This window comes from Notamacropus eugenii, chromosome X (genome assembly GCF_028372415.1).
Source record: "Notamacropus eugenii isolate mMacEug1 chromosome X, mMacEug1.pri_v2, whole genome shotgun sequence".
In the NCBI taxonomy this organism is placed as follows: domain Eukaryota; kingdom Metazoa; phylum Chordata; class Mammalia; order Diprotodontia; family Macropodidae; genus Notamacropus; species Notamacropus eugenii.
In genome coordinates, this window is record NC_092879.1 from 51,828,779 (window position 1) to 51,848,551 (window position 19,773).

Genomic DNA, 19,773 nt, shown 5'->3' on the forward strand with positions numbered 1-19,773 from the left:
ACATTTGTGAATAATCAAAGATTGAGATTATAATTCTCAGTTAAAGGTTGGTGAAAATAAAGATGCCATCCTTCTCCCCTCCCCTTCCAAGCTTGTGGATCCCTTTGTGATCCATGGGTCCCAGATTAAGAACTTCTAACATTGTGATCTTAGCAGCTCTCATGAGTTCAATCATCATCGCTATGCAGATATCTCCCAGATCTTTGTAGCCAGTCCAGGTTGCTCTCTTGAATTCCAGGCTTGCATTGCCAAAGCTGCTAGACACTGCCACCAGCATATCCCATTGGAATCTCAAATTCAATATGTCCAAAATGAAATTCATTCTCTTCCCCCTCTAAATTGGGCCTTTTTTCAAATTTCTCTGTTGCTGTTGAGAGTACCACAGATTCCTGGTCACCTAGGTTTCCCATTTCAGCTCTCCTCTCCCTCACCCCACTACAGACACTCAGTATCCTAGACTTTATTTTATTTTATTTTTGGTGGCGGGGGGGGGGGGGCAATCTGGGTTAAGTGACTTGCCCAGGGTAACAAAGCTAGCAGTTTCTAAGGCCCTATCTGAATTCAGGTCCTCCTGACTTTAGGGCTGCTGCTCTGTCCACTGCAGCAGCACCTAGCTGCCTCTAGTATGAGTCTATGATTAGTCTATGATTCTAACTAACATCTCTTGGGAAGTTCAGGAGGTCTTTATCACCTCTCACCTGGACTATTTATTACCAGACTATTCCTGATGGATCTCTTTGCTTTTAGGCTCTCTGCCCTCTCCAATTTATCCTCCACATGCTTGCTAGGATAATCTTTTCCCCCCTTGGATAATCTTCCTAAGGTACAGGTCTGATCCTGTTACCCCCTTGCTCAAAAGTCTTCAGTGGCTCCCTATGGCCTTTACAATAAAATACAACCCTCTGGGGCTTGGTATTGAAATCACTCCAGAATCTAGCTGCAATCTCCCCTTCTCGACTGATTTCACATGGTTCCTTTTCACATCTAACCAAAGTGGCCTGCCAGTTATTCCTGTTCTTTCTCTCATCTCCATGACTTCAAAAGGCTGTCCTCCGATATCTGGAATATACATTTCCTTCCCATCTTGTCTCTCTCAGAATCCTTATTATTATCCTTTAAGACTCAATTGATGGGCCACCTCCTCCAGGGAGTCTACCCTGATTTCTCTTTCCTCCTCCCCAAGTTGTTGCTCTCTCTTGCCTCAAACTACCTCCTATTTACTTCTCTATGTACGTGGTGAATCCCCCCAACAGACATTATAGGTACCTCAAGGCCAGGGACCATAATCAGTTTTTTGGACTCAGTATCCCTATTGCAAGCACTTATATTCTTATTGAGTTAAGTAACTGTAAAGATGATCACAGAGTTAAAGCTTGAAGGGGCCTCCAGTCCAACCTGTCTTCTCCCATTTTACAGATGAGACAACTGTCTCAGAAAAATAAAGCCTGCACCTAAGATACACAGCTAGTAAGTGACTGAGGCAGAATTGCAATTCAGGTCTTCCTGACCCTCTCGGGAAGTCTAACACCATCCACTAGGCCACACTGCTTCTCTGATAGGAGGGAATGTGTAGGAAAGCCCTTGAAACAAATCTGAAAGCCCTATATAAAAACAAAGAATGACTATTGCTGAGCCTGACTGAACCTGAGCCTGATTCTGGGGCAGCAGTGGTCACTTAGCTGATCAACAAGCACTCTATGTGCCCAACATTGTGCAAAGTGCGTGATGCTCTCCAAAGAAAGGCAAAATCAATCTTTGCCCTTGAAGAACTTAAAATATAAGGGGGAGACTCACAAACAACTGCGGAAATAGAAGATCTCTACAGCGTAAATGAAAGGTTATCTCAGAGAGGCCTGCAACAGCACCCTGAAATCTTACTACTCTCTTACTGATAAGGAGTGCTCTACTCCTCCCCAACACTGATGTCTTGGGGATCGTGGAAGCCAGACATGGGGAAGGAAGCATGCAGGCCAGGCACTGGGGTGCTGGGGAGCATGGAGGTCAGACATTGCTTTCCTTAGACCATTAGGAAAAGACTCTGAGGACAGCTCCTCCAAGCTACCCCACTCCCCCGCCCCACCCCAGCCTCAGAACTAGTGTACAGCCCCCCTTGCTTTAGGCAGACATGCTCACACTGGCTATACCCTCGGCATAGCCCTACAGGCTGAACTCAAGGCCTTTAGAGAAGGGTTATGGCTGGTCATTGTACCTGGTGACAGCTGTCAGAAAGTTTTTTCTTAGATTAAAGAGTCTTTATCTGTCCCTATCACTTCTGTACATAGCTCCTTGTTCTGCCCTCAGGGGCCAACTCCCTATAATCCTCAATCCTAAATCTAATGGCCCTTTCAAGAGAAAGGCCTTCAGAGCCTAGAAGACAGCCAAGATGCAAGTCTCTTGCTTAGGTCTGAAATGGGTCTTTCCAACCTCACCTCCCATCACATTCTCATCCCATCAGGGCCTGGAACACCATTTCTACTCCTCCCAACCTCCCAAGATGCTCACCTCCCCTAGAGAACCTTTGTTGACATCCTTATCAGAAAGTGAGGGCTCTTTGTCTGACCTCCTACAATTGGCCCTCAGCCCCCACCCCAGTCTGGCCTCAGTGGCCCTCTAAGTATATCATATGTATACAGTCAGATCATGAGGTCCCTGAGGTCAGGACTGGGCTGAGTATGTGTGGAAAAGGCCTGAGCTGAGGTCATCTGCAGGCATTGAGAGACATCTTGGTGCAAGGAGCACAGACATGTGGAAACTCAAAGACAGATTAGAGGGGTCCAGGGTGGTGGCTTGTCTGAAGAATTTGGTTCCTACTGCCAAAGGTCCTCTGAGTGACCTTGACCTGAATTTTCCCATATACCTGGATCAGAACCCCACAAATATGTTAGAATGGAGTAGCATTGTGGTCCAGTTATAAGGGTGGGCACTGGACTTGGCTCTGCTACTTAATAGCTACATGACCTCTCTGGGCCTCAGTTTCCTCTCTTGTTAAATGACTGGTTTGGACTACATATGATCTTGAAGCTCCCTTCTAGCTCTACCTAGAGCAGAGGCAACATGGTATAGTGGACAAGGCACTGGAATCAGGAGCACCTAGGTCCAAGTCTTATCTAAAGTACTAACTTTGTGACCCTGGGTGAGTCACTTGGCCTCTCAGTGCCCCCACTGAACCCCTATAAATTGCAGAGAAGGCACAGGGAGTTTCCTTGTCTAGTTTTCCCTACACCAATGATATCACAGATCCAACCCCTCTTCCCATGAGTTATTCTAGCTCCAGTCCCAACCCTGGGGATTTCTCTTGGCAACACTAAAGGTAACTAGAGGAGAGAGAGTGGGCAAACGGCCCAGATGCCCAGAGGGCTCACCCCTGGTTCTCCCCACTGAGACAAGTCTTCCACTATGGCCACAAGGTTTTAGCCCAGCTTGCTCAGTGATCTCAGGAACCTGGCATCTCTCCTGAGCAGCATGAAAAAGTAGGCCAGGCATCTCACAGAAAGCATGCCCCTCCCCTGCCTTTGGTCACACTAGCTATGTGACCCTGGGCAAGTCACTGCCCCTCTGAGCTTCGTGTATCTATAAAATGGGGATAAAAATACCAGTAGCATCTAAGAAACCCACAGGAGATGTAACATGTCTTACTAAATAGGCATCAGCTATTGCTAGCACACTAAGGGGCTGTGACCTTGGGACCGTCCCTTCAACCAGTCAAACGACAAGCATTCATGAAGCACCTAAGATAGACTATAAGAACCAAAATAAAAAAGCGGGTCTTGGCTCTTATGGAACTTTCATTCCATCACTGTCTGGGCCAACTTCCCCAACTGAAACATGAAGGGGCTGGACCAGATTCTAAGATCTTTTCCAGGTCTGGCATTCCACGGTTCTCTGAGAAGGCCAATCCAAATGCTCCAGGGAAGAGGGTGGGGTGTGGGATCCTGTGAACACAGTCACAAAAGAAGGCCTGCAACGGTTCAGACAGGAGAGGACAGGACCTACCACAGCTATAAAATCGCCAAGTGGCAGGAGAAGGGATCCCTAATAGGCGGCCTACTCTATTGAGCAGGCGTATAGAGCAGGGAACTCTGTACCTGCAAGAACGAGTCTGGGCTAAATAGGCAAAGCAGCTTCCCACAAGGTGTGGATAAATTCATGGAGGACTGAAGTGTCTGGGTAGGTAAGCAGGCCCTCTGCGGGGCTCATACCTGGATGCTCCTAGGAGAGCTGGAGCTACAGACAGAATCCTGACCTGTCTGGGAGTCTATGCTGGGGGGCAGTCCCAGGGCTGGGAAAGGATCTCTCTCCCATCCCCTCCAAAAACCTTCTGTAATTTTCAACCATTTAATAACTATTTGTTTGTTTCCTCATTTATTTACTTGTTCACCTATCTACCCACCTACCTATGTGTCTGTCTATCTCTTTTTATTAATTTATTAAACCAAGCCCACAGCCCCATGCTGGGCACTGGGGGAGAGATAATGTATAGACAACATGATCCCTGCCCTCACAGAGCTCACAGTCCAGTGGGAACGTAAGATAAAGCTAACCCACCCACAACAGACAGCATGATCCGGTGGAAAGGATACTGGACTTAAGATCAGAAGACCTGGGTTCAGATCCTGTCTCTCATGGTTCCTAGCTGTGTGACTTTAGGCAAGTCACATGATCTCTGGGCCTCAGTTACTCCCTCTGTAAAATGAGGGGATTGGATTCCATGGGTCCCTTCCAGCTCAGTGTATTCTCTGATGAGGTCTAAGCAAAGTGCTCAGAGGGAGAGGCCTGGGTGAAGGAGAAGGTCGGACCTTACCCACAGGTGGAAATTAGTAAAGGGTCATAGTGTTAGAGCCCTAAGGGACCTTAGAAGGCATCTGGGCGAAGCCCCTCATTTTAGGGACAAGGAACCTGAGACCTGGAGAGGGTATTTTGCCCAAGCCCACATGGGTAGAAAGCAACAGAGGTTCTCTAGAGAAGGTGGCATTTGAATTGGGTCTGAAAGCTTAGAGAGGAATTTACCAGGTGGAGAGTGGTGGAGAAGGCATCCCAGAAACACTGAACAGCAGGAGCAAAGTTTCTGAGATGGGAAAGTACAGGGTGCGTTTGGCAGAAAGAAAGGAGATCCTTTTGGCTGAAGCACAGAGCGAGTGGAGGAGTGTAACACAAGAGAAGGCTAGAAAGTGGGCACCACTAGATTATGGAGATCCTTGAATGCTAGGAATGGATGGGTAAACTTTCACCAGGTAGGTAAGAGGGAAGCCCTGACGATTTTTGAGCAAAAGAGTGACATGACCAGATCTATCTGCAATAAAAGATACTCTGCAGACTGGATGGTGAAGAGCACAGAAGCAGGAAGACTTGTTAGGAGCCCGTTGTGGCAGTTCAAGTAGTAAAGATGGCCTCTACTATGTGGGTGGGGAAATAGGACTAGAGAGAAGAGAAAAGAAGGCACAGAAAATAGACAACTGATAAGACTCGATTGATTAGACAGAAGAGGTGAGGTAGATCAAGGGAAGAATCAAAGATAAACCCAAGGGTGTGAACCAGAAGAGACCAGGCAAAGAGTCCTTTGTTTATACCTTCCTAGTCCACTTATTATGTGATATTGTGGATTTCAGTTATCTGCCACAAGAACCCAGTTCTTGAATGCCAACATCCTACCAGTGATGTCCTATGGCTATGGAGCATGGGACACCACAATCCACGGAGAGCCACAATAACAGGCCACCCAAAGGGCGATGGTGAGACTCATCATAAGGGTGAGTGGCAGCATATCAGCAGCCATTACTTTCTCCCAAGAATCAGTGCAAAAGCACTGATTATTCAGATGTGTGACAGGGAAAGAAGGCTCTTAAAAGACCCGTGTGTTGGGGAATTCTATGGTAGGTTTCTCAAAGACTTGGGCAAGATTCACATTGGATAATAAGACATGGATGAGTGCTGATCTGTAGCTTTGAAGAAAACATCCATATACATCAGGTAACAGATAGACTGAAATATCAACATTACCTGTGTGTTTCCAGTTCCCCTCCCCCGCCCCCACAGACTGGGAGCTCCATTAGGGTAGGACCCCTTGGCTTATCAAAGCTGCATGTGAATCAGGGCCTAGCACAGGATTTTGCACGTAGTAGGCACTTGATACATGGTTGTTAAATCAATCCAGTATGCCCTTGTAGACTTTATCATCTCTGACCTGGAATGTCCTTGCCATGAAGACTCTCCTCTTTCATTGGGGCCACCCACTTAAGGAAGCCTTCTCCAGTGAAAATAATACAGGCAATGGAGTGGCCTTTCTCTAGTCCCCCTCCCTCTTGACCCTCGCCATCATCCAAACCACAAATACTAAACTTCATACATGATGTAAATATTATTTTCCTCCCAGGGCCATCTGGCATGTTAGCTCTTGACCTGCTGTGAAACTGAGTATATCTATCTGCCTTGCCCCAGCTTCTGCCACTGGTTTCAGACCCTCCAGGGCCTATCCTGCTTTCCTCAAAAGAGTGGGACCCTATGCATGTTGGCAACCTTCCAGGTCAGCTGGACAACTGAGCAGCTGGCCTGGCCCTTGTTCAGGAGGTAAGGCCACTGGGAAGTGGTCAAGGGCATTCTGGGAAAAGGGCGGGTCCTCCCCTAAGACCCTGGGCAGATGTTCCAGGTCATGAATTCAATTGCCCAGTCTCCTGATCTCCTGTCCCCTAGTCCCAGAGGCATCTCTGTTCTGTGAGGTTGAGTCAGGACGAAAAGCGAAGCCTGAATGTTGACTCTCAAGACTGGTCCACTGCAGGTTATCTTGGGGCCCTAGAGACTTGGCTTATTATTCCAAGACTGACCTCAAAGTTCTGCTCTAGGCTGTACCTCTGTGGCAGACCAAATGCCCAAGCTATCCCTAGACTGGCCTACTGGAAATAGTTTGAAATTGGAGGCACAAAATAATAGCAGGTAGCGAGTATATAGAGTTCCAACATTTGCAAGGCTATTATTTCACTTGATCCACACAACAACCCTTATTATTATCCCCATCTTACAAATGAGGAAACTGAGGCAAACAAGTTAAGTAACTTGCCTAAGATTCCATAGCTAGTAAGTATCTGAGGCTGAATTTGAACTCAGGCCTTTTTGACTTCAAGTCCAAAACACTCTATTTACCGAGTCAAGTCTGGTCTGAGCCCCCTTTGAGGCCACTCTGGGCCAAGACCAGAGGACCACAGAATGCCAAAGCTGCAAGGGATCTTAGAGATCACTGGACTTAACTCCTTCATCTTAGAGAGGAGAGAAGTGAGAGGGAAAAGTCTCAAGATTCCAGTCTGGGTCTTCTGCCTCCCAAACCAATGCTCTTTCCACTAAAGCAGGCCCTGGGCCTTCCCAAGCACCAGGCCAGAGATGGGAGGAACAAGGTGTGGGTGAAACGCCAGTAGCCTCCTAGCTTTGTTCAGTGGTTCCCAGGAGTAACTGATTCTTGGGGAAATAATGCCTGCCTGCTGAGAGTCTGGCTCATTTAATAGTAACTTGATGACACTGATGAGAACAACAGCAGAGGGGAAGATGAGGGAATGAAGACAGACACGTTAATGAAAACGATGAGGAAGAGGAAAGTGATGGAAGCTCTTGGGGTCCCACTCCGCTGTTCAATACACCATTAGATACTCCTTCCACTCAGCTCCTGTCTGTCTCCCTCCCCTCTCCAAAGACAGATGAGATATTAACAAATCCCGTTTCTAAAGTACTTTACTGTTTACAAAGTACTTTTTCCCTGACAACCCTCCAAAGGGACATGATGCAGGGTTTGCTGTTTCTCATTTACAGGTAAGAAAACTGAGGCTCATGAGGGGGAAGGGGAAGAAACTTTGCCCAGGGCCACATGGCTAGAAAATTTTGGAACCAAGATGGAAACCTACCTGTTTTTTGATGCCAAAACCAAATGTTCTCTATGCTGTAAAGTTTTTCTAGTGTCATATGATCACAGCTAAGAGTGGCTTAGCAAGGACTGTCACAGACAAATGGGTACATTTGGTACAAATGGGTACACGGACAAGGGCTCCAGGGGTCTACTGGATTGGAAAAAAAGCACTGGATTTCAGCTTGGGAAATTTGGGTTCAAATCCTCACTCAGTCACTTGTGTGCCCTTAGAAAAGCCCTTCTCCCTGGGTCTTAGGTTTCCTCCTCTCTGAAGATAGGACTAGGAGGCCCTTTAAGGCCCCCGCCAGCTCAAGTTCTATCAACTTCTGACCTTTCTCAGTGTCCTAGAGGAAGCGCCGTTCTTCACATCTGAGTCACTGGATGAAGGCGGGGAGTCCTCTCAGGCCCTGGCACCTGTCCTCAAAGGTCTGGGACAGCAATGTTTGGGATCAAGGTGCGCAAAGCCTTCGGTGTTCTCCAGACCAGCCCTCAGTGGGTGAGGGTGCCCTGGGTTCCTGGCTCCCTTGTCTATAGGGGTGGAGGGTAGAGACAACAGTGACTGGGGTGGAGAAGAGGGAAGGTGACTATGGTATGTACTAAAGCCAGGACACTGAGCAACCACAGGATGAAGAGCTGGCAAGGCCCTTCGAGATCATTTAGTCCAACCCCCATCTATTTACAAAGGGGGAAACTGAGGCCCAGAGAGGGGAAGGGACTTCAGTTTAGAAAATGTCAAAGCTAGAAGGGACCTCAGAGATTTGCTGTTGTTGTTCAGTTGTTTCAGTTGTGTTTGACTCTTCGTGAGTCCCATTGGAGCTTTTCTTGGCAAAGTTAATGGAGCAGTTTATCATTTCCATTTCCAGCTCATTTTACAGATGAGGGAACTGAGGCAAACAGGGCTAAGTGACTTGCCCAGGGTCATACAGCTAGTAAGTGTCTAAGGGTGGATTTGAACTCAGGTCTTCCTAACTCCAGGCCCTTGCTGTATCCACTAGACCACTTAGCTGCCCTTATCTTGGAGACCATCTAGTCTAATCTCATATTACAGAGAAGGAAATTGAGGCCCAAGGAGGTTGTGACTTATCCAAGGTCACATATAGGATCCTACATCTAGAGCTGAAAGGGACCCCAGAGGTCCTCTAGTCCCACCCCTCCACTTTACAGAGGAAGAAACTAAGGCCCAAGGAGAAGTGCTGACCAAGTATTCAAGGCCTCACAGGTGGTGAAGAGCAAAGCCAGGGTTCAAGTGGAAGTCCTTTGCCTCCAAGGCCAGTGTTCTGGTCACCCCATCACACACTCTCCAATAACTTTGAAGAACATTCTCTTTTCTGTGCCAAAACCCCAGACCCTCATATCACTGATTTACAGGGTGGAGGGAAATGATTTCAGAAAACATCTAATCTCAATGCCTGATTTTATGGAGGAAGAAACTGAAATTTTCCCTAGGACACACAGTGACAGGGCTAGGATTCAAACCCAGATCCTCTAGTTCCCCATTCTATGCTCTTTCCACAGGAAACATGAACCCCTCAAACCTCAGCCCCTCCGCCCCCCAGGATTCTGTCATTGGCTCTGCTCAGAGAATCCTGCATGCCCTCCCAGACATTTATGGAGACCTCTTAGGAAAGTGGCTTCTGGATTTCAGCCTGGATTGTCTCTCGGAGGTAAAGAGTTCCATAGATGTTCGAACTGCCCATTCAGTAAAGTAGGCCAGTCTGGGTTTGAACTGACCCTGAACCTGGGCTCCCCTCTCCAGGCGCCTTGTGATTTTTTTCAGATTGTTGATCCCATCCCCTCTTGTCTTTATCTCTGAAAGCCTGAGAGGCCCCTCCTCCCATCCAGCGTTCTCATTGGCCTGCTCTGAGACCCGGGGCTCACCAGGCCTAGGAGATGCCTTGTGCTGGTGAAGGTGGGTCAGTGGGGGGAGAAAGGGCTGCAAAACCCCAAAGCCCCAAACAAAACCAGACCAATCCTAAGACAGCCAGGGATCAGGAAAGCTGCTCTCTGCCCAGTCACTGTCCATCTCTGTGGGAGCTCAGGCCAGGTATCAGAAATGTTCCCCTCCCTCCACTTTGGTGTGTTCCTGTGGTGGGGGACAGGGTAGGTGACTGTAACAGGCCTGTTCTGTTTATGTCAGTGGGGATGGGTTTGCACTATACCTTTCTCGTGCTTTCATCTGCGGGGAGGAGAGATAAGGAGCCCCCAGTGAGAGGGATGGTAGGGGGAAGGAGTGTCTAAGAAATCTATTCTTCCTCCCAGCTCAGGAGATTCAGCTGGAACTGCTCCAGGACTCAGTTTCCCCATTTGTAAAATAAGGGTGTCAGTCTAACCATTCTCTTAAGGATCCTTCCTAGCTTTAAACAGACCTTGTTCCTTGTCCCAGCAGGCAACTCAGTCAGCTGGGGTGAGAGGCCCAGGGCTCAAACCGCAGCAGCCAGCCGGGGTGAGAGGCCCAGGGCTGGGCCCCTGCCTGCTCAGGGGTGGATGCTAATTGCTGGAGCAGCCGAGCAAACACAAGGCCTTCATGGGGGGAATGCCAGACATAGCTGCAAACAAGCCACTCCTTCAGCTCCCAGCAGGTCAGGGCGGCCTGGAAGCTGTAGCCTGAACCCAAGAGAAGTCTCCCCCAGCCCCAGGAAGGGAGGCTGGGAAGCCCTCCGGACTGAACGAGCCTTGACTCACAGGACACTTTGACCCTGGGGCACTTGGCCATTTATGGACCGAGTTCACATGTCCTTGGAGATAGAGTGGTGGGGTCAGGTCAGTGTTCTTCAGTCTCCCCAGCTCACTTCCTGAGGGTAAGGCCTGTGTCTCTCCCCAGCAGATTGGGGGGGCACTCTAAGGACAAGGTTTTTGTATCTTCCATCATATTGGGGGAGGGGACTTCCTGAGGCCAGAGATCTGTCCCCTCCAATATACTGGGAGGCTTCCTGAGGGCAGGTACAGGGTTTCCCCTACATCAGACTGGGGGATCCCAGCAGGCAGAGCCTGCCTTCACTATCAGATGAGTGATTCCCTCATCCAGACAAAGGTGGGGAACCTGTAGCCTCGAGGCCACAAGTGGCTCTGTAGGTCCTTGAGTGCAGCCCTCTGACTGAATCCGAACTTTGTTCTGTAAAGTAAGGATTCAAAGGGCCGAACTCAAGGACCCAGAGGGCTACTTGTGGCCTCAAGGCTGCAGGTCCCCCACCCCTGGACTCTAGGGGCACTCTGTCCCACGGATCTGGGCCTGCGGGATGAACTCTGTACACAGCTCTTATAACTTTACATCTAGCTCCCTGTGATCCTCTGGCACCAAACCCAGGGAGGGCTATCCTTAGGGCAAGGATTCTTATCTCCCCTCTCAACCTGGGTATCCAGGTCACCTTGCTACCCTATTTCCTCATCCAACACTTGGTCCTCCCAAGATGTAGATGCCTGAGAGCAGGATGCCTGGGGCCAGGGGCAAGAGAAATGGGAGCTAGGAGGAGTGCCTCCCACTGGCTGCCTTCAAGTCTGTCTCTGCCCCCACCACCACCACCTGAGGCCCTTACAGCCTGGAATCAAGGAGTCCAAGGTTAACTGTTCCTCCCCACTTTAAGAGCTAATTAAAATGATTAGCCACAGGGAACTGTCAAACATTAACCAAGAGAAGCTTCAGGATGAGACAGGCCTCTGTCTTGAGCAGAGAGGATGAGGGACAGAAATCCAATGGCCAGACCTAGGGGGAGGGTGGGAAGGGGGAGTATTGTTGTGTGGGAGATGTGGGGGGAACTGGAGGTGGCCACCAGGTGGGGGAAGTGGGTCTGCTGGGAGGACAGTGGAGGCGGGGGGGAAGCTAAACTAGGGATGAGAAATGGGGAAGAGGTAAGGAAGACTCCCATCCTGAGGTGTGCCCATGGGACCGTGGGCTTGGAAAACTCAGGACTAGAGAGCCAAGTGCTGGGGAAGGCTGCCCTTTGGAGCTGTGGGAGAAGGAAGAGAGGCTTCTAGCACAAATGGTTCCAAACCCAGCTCAGACATGGACCATCTCCCTCCACTAAGCCTCAGTCTCTGTCCCTGTAAAATGGGGGAGATGAATTGGATGATCTCTAAGGATCCTTCTTAAGAGTAGCATGTGCTATTGTCCTTTGGAAGGGTTTTTGTGTAAATAAAGTACTGGAGAAATGAGAGTTATATAGTCATTGAGAACCTAATTCTAACTTATCTTAGTAAAAGTTCCCTGCCCCTCCCCCACAAGTTCAGGCCCACTGGCCCAACCCCCCAACTCAGGCCCAACCCCCCAACTCAGGCCAGCTCCCCACCCAGCTCAGGCCTATTCCCCCCAGCTTAGGCTCACCCTACATTTGAGGCCTGCTCTCCTCAGCTTGGGCTCACCCTATATTTCAGGCCTGCCCCCCCACCCCTACTCAGGCCTTCCCTCCCTCTAGTCAGTTAGTCATTCAATGCAACTAGGCAGACTTAGATTTTGTGAGCACTAGGTCTGCTGCCTTGGCACTTGGTGGAGGGGGTGGGGGGGGAGATACCCAGTGTCCCTGGTTTAGCCCCTGGGGAAGGGCTTTTATTGAGGGAGGGGAAAGGGCAATGTGATATCTTGAAAAGAACACTGAGCTTCTGCCCAAATCTCGATTCCAGTTAGACTAGGTGACTAGTGGGACCTTGAGAAAGTCACTTACGACGACCTGCGCCTCGGTTTCCCCGTCTGGAAAACGAGGGGGTTGGACTGGAAGAGCCCTGAGCTCCCTTCTAGCTCTCGAGGAGAGCCTCTGGGCCCCAGGTCCCAGGGAGGATGGAGTTTAAGCGCCCTACTCTCCCTCAAACACAGGTGGGCTGGCCAGACTTTTAGCCCGAAAACCCAGCTCTCGTGGCGGCGGCGGCGGCGGCGGCGGCGGCGGCGACGGCGGCGGCGGCGGCGGGCGGGGGAGCGGCAGGGCAGGGACGGGACGGTCGGGCAGGGTGCCCATAGGCACCCGATGCCCACCTCCGGGCCGGTGCCCACTTTCCACTCCCCGGCAGGCCGGATGCTCTCTCCGTAAGCCTGCTTCTCCTTCCCTCTCCCCCCAGCCCAGCCGCTCTCCCCGCTCTCCCTCCCCTCCCCTCTTCTCTCCTCCTTGGGCGGCCCGGGACGTACCTCTGGCAGCTGGGGCTCCCGCAGCAGGACCATGGTCCGGCCCGGGATGGGCAGCACAGTACGAGGCTCAGCTGGGGGTGCTGCAGGGTAAGGCTGGGCTCGCCCCCTCCCCCCGCCCTCAGGAGGCTCTGTCGAGAAAGGAGAACAGCAAGGAAAACTGGGGACAGCCCAAAAGGAGAACTACAACTGCCTGGTGTGCAGCCTAAGCCTCCTCCCCCTCTGACTCACCTCCTGGCCCCGGCGGGCGGGCGGGTCGGGGTGAGGCTCAGCCTCTGGCTCTGCCTCTCCCACCGGCCCAGCTGCCACTGGCTACTTCGAGGGCAGTATGCAAATATCAGGTGAGCTGGGGGCGCCCCGCCTGGGAAAACACGGGGCGGGGGGGGGGGCGGGGGGGACGGGGGAGGGGAACTGCTCAGAGACACGGAGAGACAGCGACCGAGAAAAAGAGGCAGAGACCCAGAGAGATGGAGGAGAGGGAGACTGAGATAGGAGGAAACAGACAGCACACAGAGATAGATAGCCAGGAGAGGGAGACGCGAGGGAGGCAGAAACAGCCAGAGAGAGAGGGAGGCAGAGAGACACAGAGATAGAGAGGGAGGCAGGACTAGAGAGCGAGATAAAGAAAAACCCAGACACACTGAGAAACACAGAAGAGAGGGAGATTGATGGAGGCAAATACTGAGAGACACAGACAGAAGAGGGAGACAGAGAGAAGAGGAAGACCCGGAGAGACAGAAAGAGGAGAGAGAGGCAATCAGAGACAGAGGCAAAGAGAGACAGAGATAGAATGAGACCAAGTGAAGCAGAGAGAGACTCGGAAGGACTGAAGAGACAGAAAACAGAGACTGTCACCAAGGCAAGGAAGGCAGGAGTCAGCACTGACTTCACTGTGAAAACCAGTGAGGAGAACAGAGAAATGAGAGAGAGAAAGGGGAAATCACAGTAGAAAGACCCAAAGAGCTGAGGGCAGAGGCGAGGAAAGAGGCTGTTACTTTGAAGCATCTGCCCCCAGCAGCAGCAGCACCCAGAAGGCACTGGGTTTCCAGCGAACATTCAGAGCAGGAAGGGACCTCAGAGTTCATCTAGCCCTTGACTGGGGCAATCTAGTCCTCCCTGCCTAGACTAGAGGAAGTGACTGTTTCTATCTCTAGTTCTCTATCTCAGATGGAGTTGGTTCCTGGGCTCCCAAACCTTCAGTCTGTTCTTAGTCGCTGGGCAAGACAGGCCCCAGGACGACAGCCTGGCTAAGAGGTAACCCTGTGTCATGGGGATGTGAAGTTGGGACACCTGGCTTCTGCCTTTCACTAGCTCGGTAACTGTGGGCAAGAACTTTCTCTTCTCGGAGTCTCAATTTACCCTTCTGTAAAATAAGGAGGTCTTCCAAGGTCCATCTCAGCTTTGACAGAATACATACTTAGCCACCAGGCTAAGTGCCCCATCTGTTGCCCCAGGGCCCAGGCCTCATTGTGAATCGAGCTCCCCTTCCCCTGTCTCAGAAAGTAGAAGCTAAAGGGTCCCTACCCCCAACCCAGAAGTGAGTCCTGTGGTATAGGAGGCCAAGGCTGACTTGCCCAATGGACCCAGCTTTGGACTCAGAAAAAACCCCAGCAGAATCCTCAAATCAGCCTGCACCTTTCCCTGCTGCAGGAACCCCTTGGAGCCTCTGGGAACCTAGCTCAATGACACGACCTCATCTGAAATCAGACCCCATGGCCCTCTGATTTTCAGAGGCAACTGGTGGTCTTCGAGTACCTATTATGTCTATGCCTGGCCCCATGCTAGGGACGGGGAAGGGCAAGGGGACAACCAGGAGCAATGGAAGCCCTAGCTGCCCTATTCCCCTAACCCCCTTTAAGGCTGACTAGCTCTCTGGTTCCAACCTACCTTTTCAGTTCAATTTTGCTTCAGTACCTTTCACTGCACACTGTGTTCCAGCCAAATTGGCCTACTGGTTCCCCAACTCAACATTCCATCACCCACCTCTGTGCACAGGCTGTCCCCTGTGCTGGAACCAGATCTTTCCTCCTGCCAGATGAAAGCCTTCTCTGCCTTCCAGGCTCAGCTCTGATCCCCCCAGGAAACCTTCTTTACCTTCCCACCCTCCCAGGGAAAGTAATCTCTCTTCAACTTTCTCCTCAATTTTTATCTGGCTGAGATCTTTGCTCCTCCTCTGGTATCTCACATTCTCAAATGAGAGAGAGAGAGAGAGAGAGAGAGAGAGAGAGAGAGAGAGAGAGAGAGAGAGAGAGAGAGAGAGAGAGAGAGACGGAGACAGAGAGAGAGACAGAGAGAGAGATAGAGAGAGACGAAGAAAGAGAGACAGAGAGTTTTGTAAACTTTAAAGAGCTATATAGATGTTCACTATTAATACTCTAGGCAGTATCCTGCCTATTTGTCCATGTCCTAGCCTTCCGACTAAACTTTAAGCTCCATAGTGGTCAGAGTCTGGGTCATTTTCATTTTTGCATTTCTAGCATGCATTAAATAGAAAAAACCCTCAATGTTCCCCACACAGCCCTCCCTTTCCCATCTCCAGGCCTTTGCACTGGCTGTGTCCCCCTATGCCTTGAATGATTTTCTTCCTCCTTTCCCCTTGGTTTCTTTCCAGACTCAGCTCAAGTGACAGCTTTTACATGAAGCCTTTGCTGACTTCCCCCCACCCCCAGCTGCTAATACCTTCCCTCCTAACTACCTTGTATTCATTCATTTTGTATATATTCTGTATGCTGGCCATCATCAATCATCCTGACTTGTCTTGCCACTGGACTTCAATGACTCCACTCATCGTCAGCCACACTTGGAAAGAGACTGTGGCTGAGACCTTTGTGCAATTCTGATTCGGTTAAATCCAAATCACAAGCAAGTCAAGACATCACCCCATGATGTCATTCATTGGTCCTATTTGAAAACGAAGGACAAACAACATACATTCTGTATCTACTTATATGTGCTCATGTGGTCTTTCCCATCAGAATGTAACCTCTGCAAGGGAAGGAATTATTTCATTGTGTTTCTTGGTATCCCCAGTGTCTAGCACTAGGTGCTTGGAAGGTAGTAAGTGCTTCTTGATAAATGATTGTTGATTGATTCTTTGACTTGGTTCCTAGTGACTTCTGAGGAAGTTATGAAGTTTACATAAGGCTTGATCTTACCCTCAGGAAGCTCACAGTCTATTGGGAAAAGTGATACAAACACAGATCACTTACTGTAATACAAAATAATACAGACAAATGCAATAGGGAAAGGTCTAAAGAAAGTGATTTGTGAGGTCTGAGGGGGCTGGCCATCTGGTAAATGTTTGTTGAATCAAATTAGCTTTGGGCCTGCAGTTGCTTTTTTTCCACCTTCCAACATGTACCATTGTTCCAAGAGGCATTGCCTTTGTGCTCTTACCCTTTCTTCTCCTCGGTATCGAAGTCTGATCTCAAGAGAGGATCTGAAACTCATGTAGGTGCCTGACAAGACTTTACCCGTCACCTTTCTCAGGGCAAGGGAGGGTTTGTATTTTAATATGGACCAAAGGAATGAGTATCTAACAGTGAAATTTCAGGCCTAGGTAAGTTAGACAGGAAAGGTTTTTATTTTGGTGGAAAGGTATCACGCAGTTGAATTCCCACCAAAGATGCTCTAAGACAAGCTTCATTTTGGAAAAGTATTGGATAGCTGCCCCTACTAACTGGGTAACAGTGAGAAAGAAGCTCTGTTTCCTTGCCAAGTGATTTGTTTAAGGTCACAGAGCTGATAATTGGTAAAGTTAGGTGTTGAACCCAAACATGCTAATCCAGCACTAGGGTAGTATCAAGAAGAACCAGGCTCCAATCTTCTTCCTGGCAAAGTGACCATAAGCAAGTTACTTTACTCAGGCTCACTAATATATATCCAGTAATGTCAATCTAGCATTAAACCATACCACTTTCTGCATCGGCATGAATTTGAATGAGTGTGTTTGGGATTTGAGCAGGGGGGGCCGGGGGGGGGGGGGGAGAGCAAATCTGTGATCCACAAGTCTGTGTCTAAGAATCTGTCTGTGGCTTTCTTCCTTTCTGTAGAGAGGTGGGACCCAACATGTACCCAATGGTATATATACTACCATGAAATGGGTCCAGTTATTTGGTTGAATTGTGTTTCATTTGTTACAAAAGGATGTTTCATTTGATAATTGGGGAGGGCGAGGAGGAGGGGGTATAACCGGAAATGACTACGAAGCAAAGTAAATAAATGAAACGTAATAAAAAATAATCTATGTGCAGATAGATAGAGCCTGCTTCTTTGTGTATCTGTCCTTTCCTGCTAAATTCTGCCTTTATCTTCCTGGTTTGGTGAAATGCAAGGAAGCTGAGAATGAAGGGGAAGTGGGGGGGGGGGGGGGTAGGCTGAGCTAAGGGAGTGACAGGGGAAGGGGAGGGAAGGGGAAAGGGAAGTTGAAGCAAGAGAAGAGAATGTCAGCCAGGGATGAAACTGAAACTGACAGAGTAACTAGTACACAACAGAAACCTGGCAACCTCTCAAGCCTGCCATTGCTCCCATGGACAGCTCACTCCAACAACTCACCAACCAACCCCAGATTCCCACCTTTAATCTGGCTACTCTGGACTGAGGCATGGTGTCTCCAGAAGACTGGGGGTAGGGGGTGGGGTGGGCGTTAGACTGCTGGATTTGGAGGTGTGAATATATCATAACTATTAAGTCCTGAATAGCTACCATGACAGCCCAGGTCCATTGTTTACATTAGTTGCCCTTCACATTAACTGAGTTAGGGCATCACACCAGGATTGGCAGTAGAGGATGTGGCCTCAACTGTTCCAATTGTACTATGTGCAAATGGAGAGAGGTCCCTTAACTTCTCTGTCTCACTTTCCTCATCTGTAAAATGTGCACGGGACTGCCTACTTTCCTACTTTTCATGAGGAAAGTGCTTTGTAAACCTTAGTAAGCTGTATAAATGGGTGTATTATCATCACCGTCATCATCTCATCTCAGGAAATCCCTAACTGGCCCTAAACACCTACACACTGGCCATAGAGTCAGAAAGACTCATCTTCCTGAGTTCAAATCCAGCCTCAGACACTTATTAGCTGTGTGACCCTGGGCAAGTCACTTCACCCTGTTTGTCTCAGTTTCCTTATGTGTAAAATGAGCTGGAGAAGGAAATGGCCAACCACTCCAGAATCTCTGCCAAGAAAACTCCAAATGGGGTCATGAAGGGTCAGATAGGACTGAAAAATGGACTTAATTTAGAAAGGAACCCTGCCTCCCATGGGGAAACTTTTTCTACCAATGCAAGTCAATATCTCAGCAACTTAAAGGCTTTAGAGCAAGGGTCCTTAACCTGGATATTAGGATAATCATAGTTTAAACCAGTTTAAACTGGTTCAAACTAGTTAGAACCAGTTCAGATCAGTTCAAACAAGCTAAAACCAGTAGTTTTAACAGGTTTGAGCTGGTCTAAACTGGTTTGAACAGGATCAAATAAGCGAATATATGTTAAGTGCTTTGTAAATCTTAATGCCTTACATAAGTTGTTATTGTTCAGTCATGCCCAGCTCTTCACAACCTTCACAGAAATGTGTTATCAGTCAGATCCAAAATCTGAGGTTCTTGGGCTAACAGTTCAGTTTGAATCAATTAATAACTAGTTAAACCAGATTCAGGCCAGTTAAAATGACTTTAAATCAGCTAAAACTAGCACAGGCCAGTTAACACTGGTTCAGACCAGTTTAAATCAGTTAGAATCGGTTCAAACTAGTTAGAACCGGCTCAGACCACTTTAAACCTTACCCTGGAGTTTCCTTGGCAAAGATACTGGAGTGGTTTGCCATTTCCTTCTCCAGCCCATTTTCCAGATGAGAGAAATGAGGCAAATGGGAGTAAGTCACACAAACAGCACCATAACTCTTAAAAGCCATTGCCTAGCTTGGTCAATGATCTGTGTTGGTGGAGACAATAACTACACTGGCAAAATAATAAAATCTAGAGTTTGCAAAGTACTTTACATGAAGATGACGTTCAAGTAAAGCATATTGTGAATGGCCAACAAAAGTGACCTTGGGAAGCTGTAAATGGCAGGACAGCTGTAATTGGTAGCATCTGTTGACTCTGACTACTGTTATCATCCTCACATTTGCCATGATGTGGAAGCAGTTTCTTAACCTGCCCTCCCTTTGACCCTTTGCTAATAGATAAGTAGATAAGGCTAGAGACAAGAAGACTTGAGTTCCAATCCGGCCTTAGACACTAGGTGTAACTCTGGGTTTAGGGTTTTAATTTCCCTTATCCTCAACTTCCTAATCTGTAAAATGGGGACAATGCAATTTTTTCTCTTTGTGAGTCTATGTATTTTATTTCATGCATTTAAAATCACTATTTTGAGAAGGGGTCCATGGGCTTCAAAAAACTCCTAAAGCAGTTCATGACACAAAAATGAGTAAGAATCCCTCTACCTAGGGTACTAAATGTGCTTGTGACTCCCCAGTTCTGAAAAACTCCTTACTTGCTCCTTCCATCCCTGGTAACCATAGTCCAACATCTCTTTTACCCTTTGTAGCTAAAGTTCTCCAAAGGCTATCTGTGACCCAGGCCTCCCCTTTCTCTCCTTTCACTCTGTTCTTAACCACTTATGATCTGGTTTCTGACCTTACGATTCCGAAGCTGCTCTCCAAAGTTACTGATGTTCTCTTAGTTGTTAAATCCAATGGCCTTTTCCCAGTCTTCATTCTCCTTGACCTCTCTGCAGTCTCTAACATTGGGGAATCACTGTCTTCTCCTTGATTGTCTCTTT

The 19,773-nt window shown here is 48.7% G+C and overlaps 1 protein-coding gene across 2 annotated transcripts in view; it reads right to left on the reverse strand.

Moving 5' to 3' along the window:
* ELF4 (E74 like ETS transcription factor 4) overlaps window positions 1-13,297 on the reverse strand; it is a 57,791-nt gene extending 44,494 nt beyond the window's left edge. Inside the window, exon 1 of one of the 2 annotated variants that reach the window (XM_072626331.1) lies at window positions 13,224-13,297. The gene's annotated coding sequence lies outside the window, so the exon portion shown is untranslated. Of the gene's footprint in view, window positions 1-12,995; window positions 13,159-13,223 lie in introns of those variants that run through there. The other variant, XM_072626330.1, reaches the window with a different exon arrangement.
* Between the last annotated feature and the right edge of the window lie 6,476 nt (window positions 13,298-19,773).